At 40.0% G+C, this 14,638-nt stretch overlaps 1 protein-coding gene and 1 pseudogene across 1 annotated transcript in view; both read right to left on the bottom strand.

Moving 5' to 3' along the window:
- Positions 1–14,638, bottom strand: part of RAB3C (RAB3C, member RAS oncogene family) — a 302,146-nt gene that overhangs the window by 225,929 nt on the left and 61,579 nt on the right. The gene's annotated exons all lie outside the window — the stretch shown is intronic.
- On the bottom strand, positions 1,091–3,671 carry LOC136121663 (pre-mRNA-processing factor 40 homolog A pseudogene; annotated as a pseudogene).

Genomic DNA, 14,638 nt, shown 5'->3' with positions numbered 1-14,638 from the left:
ATACATATCGATAATTACCTTAAATGTAAATGGATTAAATGCTCCAAACAAAAGACATAGACTGGCTGAATGGATACAGAAACAAGACCCGTATATATGCTGTCTACAAGAGACCCACTTCAGACCTAGGGACACATACAGACTGAAAGTGAGGGGATGGAAAAAGATATTCCATGCAAATGGAAATCAAAAGAAAGCTGGAGTAGCAATTCTCATATCAGACAAAATAGATTTTAAAACAAAGACTATTACAAGAGACAAAGAAGGACACTACATAATGATAAAGGGATCAATCCAAGAAGATATAGAAAATAATTGTGGCTTTATTCTAGTAGTGCTCAATAGCACCACTATAGTTAAGGGTCTACCAGGTTTCCATTAAGAACACCTATTTCTGAGTTCACCGTAAAAGATCATATTGGCTTTAACCAGCTGGATAGTGCACAAAAAAGCAGTTTTATCCATTGCTGGTGCTTTTCTTGTACTACTAGATATCAAAAACCTTTCATTATATCTTCAAAATCCAATTTATTAAAGTAAATAAAATCACCTCATGATTTAGACTTTAGAACAAAGTAGAGACACCTGCAGTTATCAGTAAATTGCCACCTTTCTTTTTTTTTTTTTTTTTTTTGCGGTACGCGGGCCTCTCACTGCTGTGGCCTCTCCCGCTGCGGAGCACAGGCTCTGGACGCGCAGGCTCAGCGGCCATGGCTCACGGGCCCAGCCGCTCCGCGGCATGTGGGATCCTCCTGGACCGGGGCACAAACCCGCGTCCCCTGCATCGGCAGGCGGACTCTCAACCACTGCACCACCAGGGAAGCCCCTTAAATTGCCACCTTTAATCCATTCTGCACTGCCCTATGAAAGGGTCACAGACAGTTATGACTGTATGAAAATATGATTCTTGATACAGAATCAAAAGTTATTTTTAATTTCCTTTGCTTTTATAAAGTCCACAATAACAATACGTAAATGTACTTTTATTTCTGTGATATAATTAAAACCCAGTGTTATTTCAACTGACTTAAAATAGAATCCCTGGTCTGAATTAGACTTTAAATCATACTGTAAACATATTTGGTATAATTTATTGATCATCATCCAGTTGCTCCAAAAGGGTGCTTCTGTGCTTTTCCAATTCCCCTTCACTCAGTTCACTGACAGAAGTATCCCAATTACCAGAATCCTTTGCAGTATTTTTCTTAGGTGATTTGTGTTTTGATTCTGATCTTTATCTAGTTCTGTCTTTTTCGCTTTCCCAGTCTTTTTCTTTTTTATCCTTCTCCTGTTCAGCATCTGACTCTGGAGAGTCAGATTTATGTCTTCTCTTCTTGCTTTTCTTCTTATGTTTCTCTGATTTCTTATAACTTCTCTCAGATTCAGCACTACAAGAATGTTAGACTCTGATTGCTGTCTTTTTGTCTTTGAATGGTTGTCGTTATCATGTGAATCCGACCCTGATCGAGAGCGGGAGTGTTTCCTGTGATGTTTTTCAGATTTCTTAGAATATTACTTATTCTTTGAATGATGATGTTGACATTCATGATCTTCCCAGAGAGCATCCAATTCCAGTGGAGGAGTGGCTTATTTCAACATACTCTTAAATGCAGATTCTTTTCGTTTCATCTTCCAAGCCTCCTCTTTTTCTCTTTCATGTTCACGGGCTTCTGCCTTTTCTAGTAAACTATTGAAAGCCAGCTTAATACTTCCTGCATCTAATGTGGTTGATCTTTTAGTCAAACTGATTATTGCCACAAAGTCTTCAAAAGTAGTATTTACTTCAACTACAAATCCTTTATGCTTTAGAATGTCTTTTATTGTCTTCTTCTCATCATGATAACATGCTTTAAGCATAAAACTTGAAAAGGTCAAGTGCAGTTGATCCTGGCTGACCAAGCATATTAGTGAATCTAATGTCAGAACTAATTATTGGATACAATTCCATCCAAGATGACATAGCATGCAGTTGTCCATGTTCATGCAATTCATCTAAAAATATCTGAAAAGATTCTCTGTTTTTACGCTGTCGTCTCCTTTCCTGAAGCAAACTCTTCTATTTTTCTTCTTCTTCTTCCTTTTCTAAAGCCCGAATGTGTTCTTCAAAGCAAATTAATGCATCTTCTTTATCTATGTTCTGTAATTCTTTATCCTCTGCAAAAGTTGGATTATCCATCAGATACTGCTGGGCTTCAGACCAAGTAGTAGAGTATGTCACGTTAGCCATGTTGTCAAGTATGTTTTTGAAGGCTTCCCAATTTCTCTTTTGCAACTGCTTTGCTTGCTCCTTTTCTTTTTTTGAAAGAAAGAATAAAACATCTTCAGAGATTTCAAGATGATCACGTTCTGATATTGCATCCCAGACTTCCATCTCTCCAAACGTTTGCTCTGCTTTTTTATATCTAGTTGTGGAAGTCATTTTCTCATGATTTTCAAGAAAACGCTGAAAGGATTCCTTAGCCTCTTTGTATTTGGAGCTTGCTTCTTCTTTTTCTTCTTTCTCTGTCTGGACTTTATAAGCATCAAAGGCCTGTTTTTTGTTCACTCAACTTTGCTAAAGCACTGTATCGTGGATCATTAACGATCATTTTCGTAGTTTGCTCCCATGAAGCATTAGATGGTACCTGCTTTTCTTTCAATAATTCTTTAAATGCTTGCTTTGCCTCCTCCTTTGTATTCCAAGTATATGTGTTTTTTTGCCAGTTGGCTTTCTTCCTCCTCCTTTTTCAGAGTAAAATCAGCTACAGTTTCCTGCTTAGATGTTTCTTCTCCCGTATTACTAGACACTTCAGCACTTTGATCCTGAACAGCAGGGGTACTAGTAAGTTGTGCTTGTTCTTCAGTCAAAACTGTTACTGTATTTTCATTATCTACAACAGTAGCAACAATCGAAGTAAACTCAGGCTCAGGAACAGCTGGAACAGTTCCACCGACAGTACTGGAGGCAGAGGTGGAAGCACTGGCATTGGCTGCAGTGGCGGCAGCCATGGTGCTCACTGTGGTTGGAATTTCTGTTGTAAGAACTGGGGCTGTTGATGTTATGGCGCGCTCTTCTTGTTTACCACTTTCTTCAGCTTTGATCATTGTGGGCAGGCTTGATTTTGTAATAAGACTTCAGCAACAGTGGTATTCTCGGATCCTTCAAGATCTTCAAGTTCTTTAGGTTTGGCCCAGTGGGATTCTTTTGTTTGAGAATTATGATAGGAAGGCTTTCCAGAGTCAGATTTGTACTGCTTCCAGGGCATTTAGATGAAAGTTGCTCAGCAGGACTTTTAAGATCATCTGGTTTCTCCCCAATAGATTGTTTTGTTTCAGTATTGCAATAGTAGGTCCTTCCATCAGGTGATTTATGTTCAGTCCACGTTGATTTTGCACCGGATGTTGTACCTGCTGCTACATGCATGTTATTTACTCCTGGCAGTAAAGGCAGGCTGCATGGAAGCCTGACACATATGAGACATCATCATTCCAAGCATTACTGAAGACATCATTCCAGGCATTTGTCCCATTGGTGGTCCTCCCATTGGGTGCATCATTTGGGGCATCATTCCATGAGGTACAGGAGGCATATTCGCTCTCTGACCCATAGGATGCATTCCCACTGGGGCATAATGCATGCCAGGGTGCCCCATCATAAGGCCTCCATGCTCAGCTCCCGTCCCCAGCCTCATCGTCGGACCGATTAGAATTTTAAACTAAAACGTTACCTGATTTTTGAAGGACATGTATTTTATTAAAAGTTGCTTTCATTTAAAATTTTAATTTTTTTTTTTTTTTTTTTGCGGTATGTGGGCCTTTCACTGTTGTGGCCTCTCCCGTTGCGGAGCACAGGCTCTGGACGTGTAGGCTCAGTGGCCATGGTTTACGGGTCCAGCCACTCTGCGGTATGTGGGGTCTTCCTGGACCAGGGTACAAACCCGCATCCCCTGCATCAGCAGGTGGACTCTCAACCACTGCGCCACCAGGGAAGCCCTAATTATTTTTTAATCAAACTTAGATGTTTAATACTCAAAAGTTCATATAAATTTCAGCAAACTTGTCTCATCTTTTCTCTTTGTTTTTCTTCTTTATCAAGGAAAAAATCCCCTAACTATTCCATATCTAGCTCTGCAGGGGTGTGTACGCCTGTGTGCACATACCAGTACCAGAGGTTTGGAAATGCAAGTCACAATGTATCATTAACTGCATCTCTCCTGTTATTTCCCAGTGGAATGACTGTACCTCTGGGCCATGCTTAACCTTAGATATGATACTTCTTCCAGCTCAGCAGCTCATATAATAACAATTTCACTTCTACAGTAGGCGATGGAGAAAAGAAAACATATAAAATTAAGTTTTATGACAAAAAAATTCACTTTCCCATTTTTTAGGGAATATAAACTGATGGTGGAAACTATACTTTATGGGACAATTCATGAGAGGATATTATAAAATATATTCCAATTTCCAAGGAAAACTATAAAAGAATAAGAAGTCAGGAGGCTTTCTTGATAACTCCCACCCCTAGACTAAGCCAAGCTCCTCTGTTATAAGCTTATATTCATCACCCTGAGAATTACTATTCCAAGTAGACTGTAAGCTTTGAATGGAGGACTTGTATTTATTTTGTTTACAATTGTATCCTCAGTGCCTAGCATAGTGCAGGGCACAAAATACAGACTAAAAGTTGTTTATGGAGTGCGTGAATAATTAATTAAATGCCCTGGGATTAAAATCAAAATTCTTCATTGTGTATAGTTTTGTTTTTACACACATACAAACACATATAATAACATGTATAACATGTAAACATAGTATATACTGTACTATTGTACCAATGTATTATGTATATGGAAACACATACATAAATAAATTTTAAAGCCATAAATACATTTTCTAATATTTACTGCTAATGTATTATCTTGTACACCCTCTGGAGTGAAAGCTACCTCTACCATCTCCCATCACCCCTGTCACTTTGAAGATAACTGATCTAAAGAATTACTGACAGCCTCATTTATGGACTTATAGAATGGTGACAGAAAACATGCAAAATAAACAGGAATCTAGAAAAACAGTCAGTGTCAGTCATAATTAAGAAAGTGGTCAATGGTACGAGACCAGAGCTAGTAAAGACCAACATTTGCATCTCAAAACTCTATGATGTGACATAGTTTATATCAGAGCTTTGCGGTCACTGCTACTGTGGCTGATCCAGCAGATTACACGGTGACAGGAAACAATCTGGTTTTAAGGAAGGTCTGATTTGCCTAAGTTTAACATCCCCATATCAGTGACATATTATAGACTGAATTTGATCCAAACTACAAAGTAAAGACATTACCCAGCTCCTGTGGAACCAAATGCCCAATTTAATTTAGGCTCCAAAAAAGTGATCCCTCTGGATCATGAGTAATCCTGCTTAATCCAAACATTCAAAGCTGTTCTCTATTTCAGTTCTGAGTTTTCCTTTTTTTCTTTGTCTTGGAGATTAGTCTTTTCCAGAGTGGAAGGTACAAGAATAATGTGGAAGTGATTTTCAAAGCGGGTGCCAAGGATTTCCTAGCCATTCTCAATAATTCATAGGGGAATCACAGTCGTTAACGCCGGTCCTAAAACCATCTACAAAAACACAGCTACAAGAAATTCACAGATGATAATAAATGGCAGCTTAACAAATATGGCCATATTTCTTCTTCCAGCAGTAGCATCTCTAGTTATAATTTATAACCATAATTATGGAAGCTGATTAAACTGAGGTATGAAAGATTTCATTATATGTGAATGCAGAGTTGATCCTGTTTAGCACACATATGCCAATTATCACATGCATCTAAAACTCCCAGGGTTTCTCCTGACTCAACTGGAGTTACTATATTTCTTGCTAAATCCATTCTTTATTATTCCTCATTCTTCATTCAAAACCCAGAGTTTTACATTTGGTTTTCTTAACTTTTACTGTTTGCTCCTCTGCTATCTAACTGTACCAGCCTTCCCTCCTCCACACCCTCTCTCTTGTACTCCCACCATATTTCCCTGTTTTGCTTCCTGTCTTTCTTCCTAGACTCTGATCTTTGCTCTCTTACCTGATATTACTAAGAATTTAGCAAGAATCGTCCTTTTTCTAAATCACTAGTACGAGATGAATCTTGCACCTTAAATTTGAATGGAGATCAGAGTTAGAAATCCTCATGTCACATTTAAGAAAATGTGAACCAGTGCAAAGCCACTATTTTATACCTGTTCATTTAAAATGTCGCTGGCTACATGAGTTGAGGTTTTAAATGCATGTAATTAGGGTTCCAAGAATGAGATTACACAATTTTTTTCAGTTTGTAATGGTCAGATGTTGAAAATTCTTTGCATATAAATTGTAAATTATAAACAGAAAGGCAGGGAATTGGGAAGGCAGTAAAGAAATCAGGGCCTGTCAGAGACAGGGGAAGAAGAGTGTAGTTTGATGCCATTGTAGTGCTTGAAAGAACAAGAGTGTGCTGCTTTTCAAGCTAAGGGTTTATCTTCACCTGTCTCCAGCTGTCAGACAAATGCACTGTCTAAGATGGGCAGACCATTAAGACATTTTAGCAAAGATGTGTTCATTACTTTGGCTAATAGGGTTCCGAGTTCCCTGAAAAAGTAATATTGGCCAGGCAGATTCTGATGAGGAGGGGATGGAAATACCTCTTCGTTGAAGGGAGGCTAAGAGAGAGACAGTAAGGAAGGAGAGGCCAGGAGCCTGTGTCAGGCGTGGGGGAGAGTGACAGTGATGAGTCCAGAAAGCCCAGGGAATTATGAAGACTCTGTGTGCCTTGGAATGTCAGACTCCCCACTTAGGTGGTTAGGACACTCAGGAGGGGAATGGCATGAATAAGGTGGGGATGGACTATGGCTGTTAAGTCAGGGTGGAAGGGAAGATGGAGAATTCTGAGAAGGTACCAGTCATCAAGTCCAAAGGAGCTCCCAAAGGGAGGATGAAATCTGGAATTGGACGTCAGTAACCACAACAAGAAAGTTAGAGCCAGAGAGTTCGGAAAATGGAGCTTGGAAAGATACCTGAATTGCAGGTGTGATCTGCAAAATATCTAACCAGTACAGAACGAGCACCACCAATCAGAAGAGATGCCAAGGAGAGCAGTGGAAGAGTATTCTGGAGTCCAGCTCCTTTTGGGTATTAACCCTTTAGTTGCTGGACTGTTCAGGGGCTCCCAGTGGACCAGCTAGTGGTGGGGCACTTGGGGAACTTGAGTCGGGAGCTATGTATTTACTGGAGAAACATGGCTGAATAACTAAAATATATGTTAGAAAGTGGCTGCCTAGCCAGAAGATTTCTGGGCTACCCTTTCAGCAAGCAGGGACCGTATGACTAATTCTTGACAGAGGAATATGAAGGAAAGTTCTGTTTGGTTCACAGCTGAGGTAACTAAGTACTGGGAGTAAGATTATTTTCCCAATGATGACAGGGAAATCTTGAAGCCACAGGATGACGGAGCCATAGGATGGAAGCCCCGGATCCTTGAGTTACTACTTGAAGGAGGCCTTTCTCAGGAGAACTGCTCAACAGGAAAACCAGAACTGGACCCAGCATGACTGAGAAATTAAATTTTGTTGTATAAGCCTACTCAGTTTTTAGGATTTTTATAGCAATTAGCTAACCCTGAACAAAGCACGGAACAAAAAAACTTTAGCATTTTAATGCATCCACTTCGCACTGATAAATGTGAGCAAATTTCTTAGTTTACTCGTCTCCTTTGAGAGAATGTAGAACATTCTACAGAGACATTTAGGTCACAATTTAAAAACCATAAATTTCTATGGTTACCAAAGAGGAAGCAGGGGAGGGATAAATTAGGAGTTTGGGATTAACACATACACACTCCTATATATAAAATAGAAAACCAACAAGGTCCTACTGTATAGCACAGGGAACTATACTCAATATTTTGTAATAACCTATAAGAGAAAAGAACCTGAAAAAGAATATATATATATATATATATATATATATATATATATAGAGAGAGAGAGAGAGAGAGAGAGAGAGAGAGAGAGAGAGAGAGAGTTATATAACTGAATCACTGGGCTGTACACGTGAACCTAACATGACATTGTAAATCAACTATACTTCAATTAAAATAAATAAATAAATAAATATGAAAAGTATCTGGATCTTATGGTTTCATCTTTCCAAGAAATGAGAGGTTTTATTGTTTGTTTTCTGTTTTCCTTACATTTTGGTGCATGAGTTCTCCTTCTTTTATAAAAAACTATAGGGGTTCCCATATTACATTGAAAAGCCTGTTTTGTAAACCCAAACCCCACACAATCACACGGTAAACTGATTTCTCTAAGGGGAGATGCTCAGAGCAAAATCTCATTCAACTCTGTATCTAAGGGGGGGCCTATAGGGCTCATCCAGTGAGTGCTTTTTGAATGAATGAATGAAGTCATTGCTACTAGAAAAGCAATGTTCTGAGGAAAAGTAAATTAGAAGGCAATTATGGAGACCAACCTGGGGTCTTCTGCTAATTAACCTTATGATATAGAATTCTCTAGTCCTTATTTCTTTGAAGGACTTTGGTGACTTTAGAGGCTTCTCAGTTTCCAGGGAGAGAGCTGTGTGGCCCTGAGAAGGAGTGATCAGCTCATACCCAGAGAACTATTTTATACCAAAACTTAGATGAAAACTCTGACTTTCATAATTGAAGAGTAGTAGTATTTTCCCTTACTGTGGCACCTACTATTTTTTTTTTTTTTTGGTGGTACGTGGGCCTCTCACTGTTGTGGCTTCTCCTGTTGCGAACTCAGGGACTTGTGTGCATCATTAAACCTGAGGGTCGGGATTTTCTTTAAATTCAGTGTGTCATTAAAAAAATCCTATAGTACTTATTTCTCCTGGACTCAATACAAGTCCATCGGCTCTCGGATACTCTTGTGAGACATAAACCATCAGCTAAAGTATTAACTCAAAGTTTGGGGGTAAGGAAGTTATTATTCTGTTCATCAGAAAAGAGCTAAAGTATCTTATCAGCTAAAAAGCTGGTTGTAGGGATTTTTCTAATCCCGAGTCCTGACTTTTCTTTTAGTTGTCTTCAGTGCCTTATCCAATAGCTCTTCAGAATAGAGGATCTCAGTTTGACTTGAGATGCAGCTTCTAAAGAGGAACACTGAATTGAGTATAGCATGCTCCTCCTTTATATCTGGATACTTCTGGGTGGATCTAGATCACCAATAATCACAGCCTGCAATAGGAGGTGAGCAACACAGAGTGTGATCATCATTCTCCGTAAGTGACGCGTCACACTTTGATACGATACAGCAGAAGGTGCCAAGGGGCAGCTTGGGGAAAATTACTTGTGTGGCTCCTAATTGGATGTGTCAGCCGTGAGTGATCACTGGGCTCACGATTTAATGAACAAAGTAAAACCAGGCTAGTGAGGCATGGGGCTGGCTTTCCCTGCCCCAGTGAGTGGAGGTGGGGGGCAGCCTTGGAAGGCTGGAAGCAAAACTGAGAAGCAGGCAATATCGAGTTTGCTGCCTTCTCTTTCCACCGTGCGCTCTGCTCTCCACTTACAGAGCTCCCACCCAGCGGAACAAGCTTGGTGTCCACCAGTGAAAAGTCTTCTCTTTACTAGGAGCCCACAGCAGGCCTGGAAGCCCGCCAGTCACCCTCGAGAGAACATCGCCTCTGCTTTGCTGGATGGGTGACTGGTATGAAGCTTGCCCCACTGACAGGGTTTTTCCTCGGAAATCTCATGTATAACAGGTTTCCTTAAAACTCATCAGAAGAGCCAAATCATATACTCATAGGTTCATTCTTTTAGAGAAACTTTATGGAGAGCTAATATGTGTCAGGCTCTGCCAAGTGTTAAGGATGCAAAGGTATTGAATAAACTTATTGCCCACTGACCTTCAAGAAATGGAGACGGAAGCTGTTTCTAAGTGTCAGTGACAGCAATAACACGATAAGTGCAGTGAGAGACAGTGTGAGGAGAACAGAGGGGGTCCCAACTCCACCTTTGGATGGGCATGGGTGGCACCCCAGAGGCTACCCATAACCCAAAGAAAACAGCCCCAAAGTAATCAAGCCTACCACCAAGGGAAAAGTCATCAGGCCTCATCTTTCTCCTAAAACCTATTCAAAGATTCCTCATGAGATCGATTCTGTGCTGGTAGAATGTCCCTTAGGCTCCAGACACCAGATCCTGACCCGCCCAAATCACAACCGGCAAAGTGAAGGTATATGAAGTTCCTTTCTGGAATCACTCTCCTCTCCTGGAGTAGAGAAGACTTAGATCCTCACTTCAGGCCCTGCCCGACCAGTGTTGTCCACAATATCTGCTACCTGAGGCCCCAGGCCCACCTTGGCCTCATTCTGTTCCCTCTCCCCCGAGTGAGTGCCCTCCTTCCCAACCCTCTTGCTCCCTAATTAACTCCTCCTTGATTTCAGGACTCAGAGAAATTACCACTTCTTATTCCAGAAAACATGCTGCACTCCTCCCATAAACTGAAATTCTCATTTTCTCTGCTCCCACGATACCCACTGCTTGGTTACTTCTAATCTGTCACAAATCACACTAATAACCCTGACTTACATTTTTCCTTTTGTCTGCTTGAAGAAGACAGATCTATGTCTTCTTCTTTGTACATAGCACCTGGCAAATTGTGGGTACGCATAACACATGTGTAGACTAGATAAATGGGTGGGTGAATGGATGAATGGAAGAATGCTGTGCCCTTATTTTTCTGCTGCCTTTAAAAGGACCCTAGGACTCCCCCAGTTATTCCACTCAGAGAGTAATGGGTGCTATGTTTCTTCCTCCATATTTCCAGTTAGTTGTATTTCATGCATCTGAAGCATATTTTCTATATTAGAAGCGAGACACATGATTGGTTATAGAAAGGTATGCTCTGCATATTCATTTAGGAGAGCTACAAGAGAAAATTAGAATCCAGTGATCTCTCAATTTGTATTCCGTGGCGTTATAATCGGCCTGTGGCACTTGTTGACACGCTGCAGCCTAATAAATTTGCAGAGGGAGACCTGCTCCATCTCACTTGAGCCCCAGTGATTCTAATATGTCTACTGATGGCCTTGTAGCTGTATGCAAGAGGTTTCCTCCGAATCATGTCTCTTTTCCCTTTCCTGATATCTCCTCTGCCTTTAACACTCTCTTGGAAATAATGTTCCCCAAACGACAATTGCTTTTGATCATAAATCACTTACTTGTTAATATTACTTGATTCTCAAACCACTCAGTTTGGTTATTAACCAACAGAGAGCCGAATCAGCCCTTCATTTGTGCTCTGTAAATACGATGTGTAAGGATCACGCTTTCTTCACTGTGTGCTCCTGTGTAACTTTCCCAGTCTTCCTGGGTCCATTTTCAAATGTGACAAGACACAGAGAACAGAAGCTCGAAATGATGGCAGCTCAGCTAGTGCTGGTTATAACAATTTATCTTCATACTGGTCAAATATCTTAAACAATTTTAACACCAGATATAGCATGAAAATGAGGAAATAAATTATAAACAAAGAACCAGGAGAAATGGTTAGCATAGAGACATTTCTTTTCCCTTCCTCATTTTTCCTTTCAGCTGGGGAAGATCAGTGAGAGGAACGCTCCTGGCCTCTCTCTTTCCCTCACTCAACTCTGCCCAGAGTGACTTATGTGATTAGTGGGTTTGGGGAAAACAAAAGCAAACAAATGAAAAATCTGCTTATGGAAGGCTCACTCTCTGCTCTGTTCCTCAAGGAGAGGCCTAGGTGGACCTTTACCTTCCATTGCTGGGGGATAAGTCTGTCTAACTCTGGGGCTTTCACACCTAAGCCACTGTCTCCAATTTCTGCCTTATAATTAATAAAGGTGATTTTAAAATTTCCTCCATTCGTTAACTATTTTGCCTTTTTTTCTCATTTTTTCTGAAACTCAGACAGGAAAGAGAATTATTGTTTATGTTATTTATGTTGTAGAATTTCTGGAATATACGTCACCGGTGGTTTGTTTGCCGAAGTGTGGTAATTGAAAATATAGGCTTCCTAGGTTCGTATCCTGGCTCTGCCATTTATCAGCTGTGAGCTGTATGTCCTTGTGCCCATAATATAATTCCTCTGTACCTCAGTTTCTCCTTTACAAAATGGGGGCAATAATAATGCCTACTCATAGGGTTACTGGGAGTATACTAGCCTAACACATGTTTCTGTGAGCTATTTCTGTTATCATTAAGCCATGCCATTTGCTTGATGGAATGCCTTGGATGTCAACCTAATGTTGATTCCAAACATGCTGAACTGTTTGGCTTGAGCCATTACTAAATCATAGAATAATAGAACCAAAAGAGACCCAAGAAATCTTAGCTTTAGATCCTAGTTCAATGGAAGATGAGACGGAGGCCCAGAGTGTAGAAGTAATTCACCCAAGGTTGCACATGGCAGGTCCAAGCCAGGATATCCCATCTGTCTGGACACCTGGCCCATTGAATCTCCCTCTACCTTAGCTGCTGCTCTCACAATTGTGATTTCTGTTAACTGCACTTCTCACATTCACTCTACTTGCCCATTTAATGCAGTTTTAAGTCTAGTTGCCAATCACATTGTACCTCCTAGGGTACAATACCAGGCCTCAAAAGAATTTTGAGCATTACAACAACAATTAGAACGAGATATTGCTCCCTGAGCCTCTCAGTATATTTTTCCTATTAGAGAAAGCTGAAGTCTGACTCGCCCAAGATAATTCATGTAAGAGAAAGCCCATTAGAAAAGCAGTGCTGTTGATTTACTAGCATCCTGGTATTGCTTTTTTCTTTACAACGCAGACCATTTTTAAAGCCAGATATTTATTTCTTGATTGTTCTTCTAACCCCACTGCTTCCCGCCTAGGGAACTCACTCTTCTGTTTGCAGCATCCCAGGGAGTACAAACTAAATATAGTATTGAAGTAAAATCCCTGCAAAGCTAATGAACTACTTTATGGAGATTGAAGCAGGCAACCTTTTCAGGAGTGGTGTTGCAATTAATTGGATGTGGCTACACAAAGGCACAATTTCAGAAACAGGCAATTAACAATAGGGAATTCAGAAGGTCACAAGTGATGGCTCGAAAGGTAGAAAATGATTACTTTCAATCATGTATCAACCTGGATGCAAAATCAGACATTTTAATATATGTTTTCAATGGAGTGCAATTTGCCTAAATTTCCAAAATGAAAATGTGGCACATTTGCCAATAACTGGTCTGAATAGCTAATTACCAATTACATGCCACAGAGAATCTGATGCCTGTCATGTTGTAACCTTAGATTTCTCAAGTATGGGAAAGGTGGTCAAGTACGTTAGCAGATAAAGTCATAACAGCTAAAAGATCATTGTCCTTTAAGACCCTCAATATTAGTTCAATATGAAAATAATCCTTTTTGGTGAATTTAGGATAAATGACACAATGGATCAATAACAGTTAGCCAGATTATTTTTAGGCATGTTCAGCTATTCTGCTACAGTGACACTTATGGCTATTTTTAGAACCCAAGTAAAGAATAACTTTTTTTTCTCTTTCTACATATCTTCAGGAATTGTTCTTCTATTTAATTATTTATAAAACTGGAATCCAAGTTAAGTTGACCACAATGTTACCAAGTCATAGAGCTAACTGGATTCAGATTATGAAATTGAAACAATTAGCATCAATTTTCATCTCTATCAAAGTGTGTTTAAATTGACAAAGCAATACTGTTTTTTTCCCACAAATTATTGAACTTTATGAAGTAATATGTATAGAAAAATAGGATTAAAAAAAAGATCTTATTAATCGTTTTACTAGAAATTGAGTCAGACCGTAGCCTAATAGATAACAGTGTGAGATCTATGAGCTATATTCAAATCCTAGCTCTGCCACTACCTAACTGGATGACTGGAAGGGAATTACTTAACTTCACTGAAATTTAGCTGTCTCTTATGGGAATAGTAATATTGACTTTACCTCGTGCTGTGTGGACTTCATCATGTAAATGCATGTCAGATGCCTCACCCAGTGCTGGCATGCATGATAGGTGGAAGATATTCACTAAACATTAGTCATCATTATGACATCTGAGAACCTCAAGGATCAGGGAGAGAGTTTTTAAGGAAACTTAGTTCCATTTTAGATTATTAAGCTTGAGTGTCTGAGGAATGGAATTGTCTAGTGAGTCTCATGCATGGTCAAAAGAGGTCAAAAGCAGATATTTACATTTTGGAGATATAAATAGGTCAAATGGATCATCCAGGAAGACTGAATAGAGGTGAAAAAGAAAAAGATCAAAGGAAAAATCTAGGAAGTGCCAATATTTATGGGAAGAGCAGAGAGGAGCAACTAATAAAGAGAACTAGAAGAAGTGGTCAGAGAGTTGAAAGGGGAATCAGGAGGGGCTGACACCACAGACCTCAAGGAAGATCCAAGGAAACAGTGGCTGAGTATCGGGAGGATGAGGCCTGGAAATAGGTCTTTGTATTTAATACTTAGGATATAATTTCCAGCCTTATATGAACAACTTCACCTGTCTGTGGGGACAGAAGCCAAACTGAATGGACGTGAAGAGTGACTGCAACCCAGGAAGAGGGGACTTTTAAGAGGGCTGGCAGAGAAGGGGAGAAGGCAACAAGGGCAGTCAGCTCGGGAGGGAAAT

Source organism: Phocoena phocoena, chromosome 3 (genome assembly GCF_963924675.1).
Source record: "Phocoena phocoena chromosome 3, mPhoPho1.1, whole genome shotgun sequence".
Classification (NCBI taxonomy): domain Eukaryota; kingdom Metazoa; phylum Chordata; class Mammalia; order Artiodactyla; family Phocoenidae; genus Phocoena; species Phocoena phocoena.
This window is presented reverse-complemented; position numbering and strand designations above follow the sequence as displayed.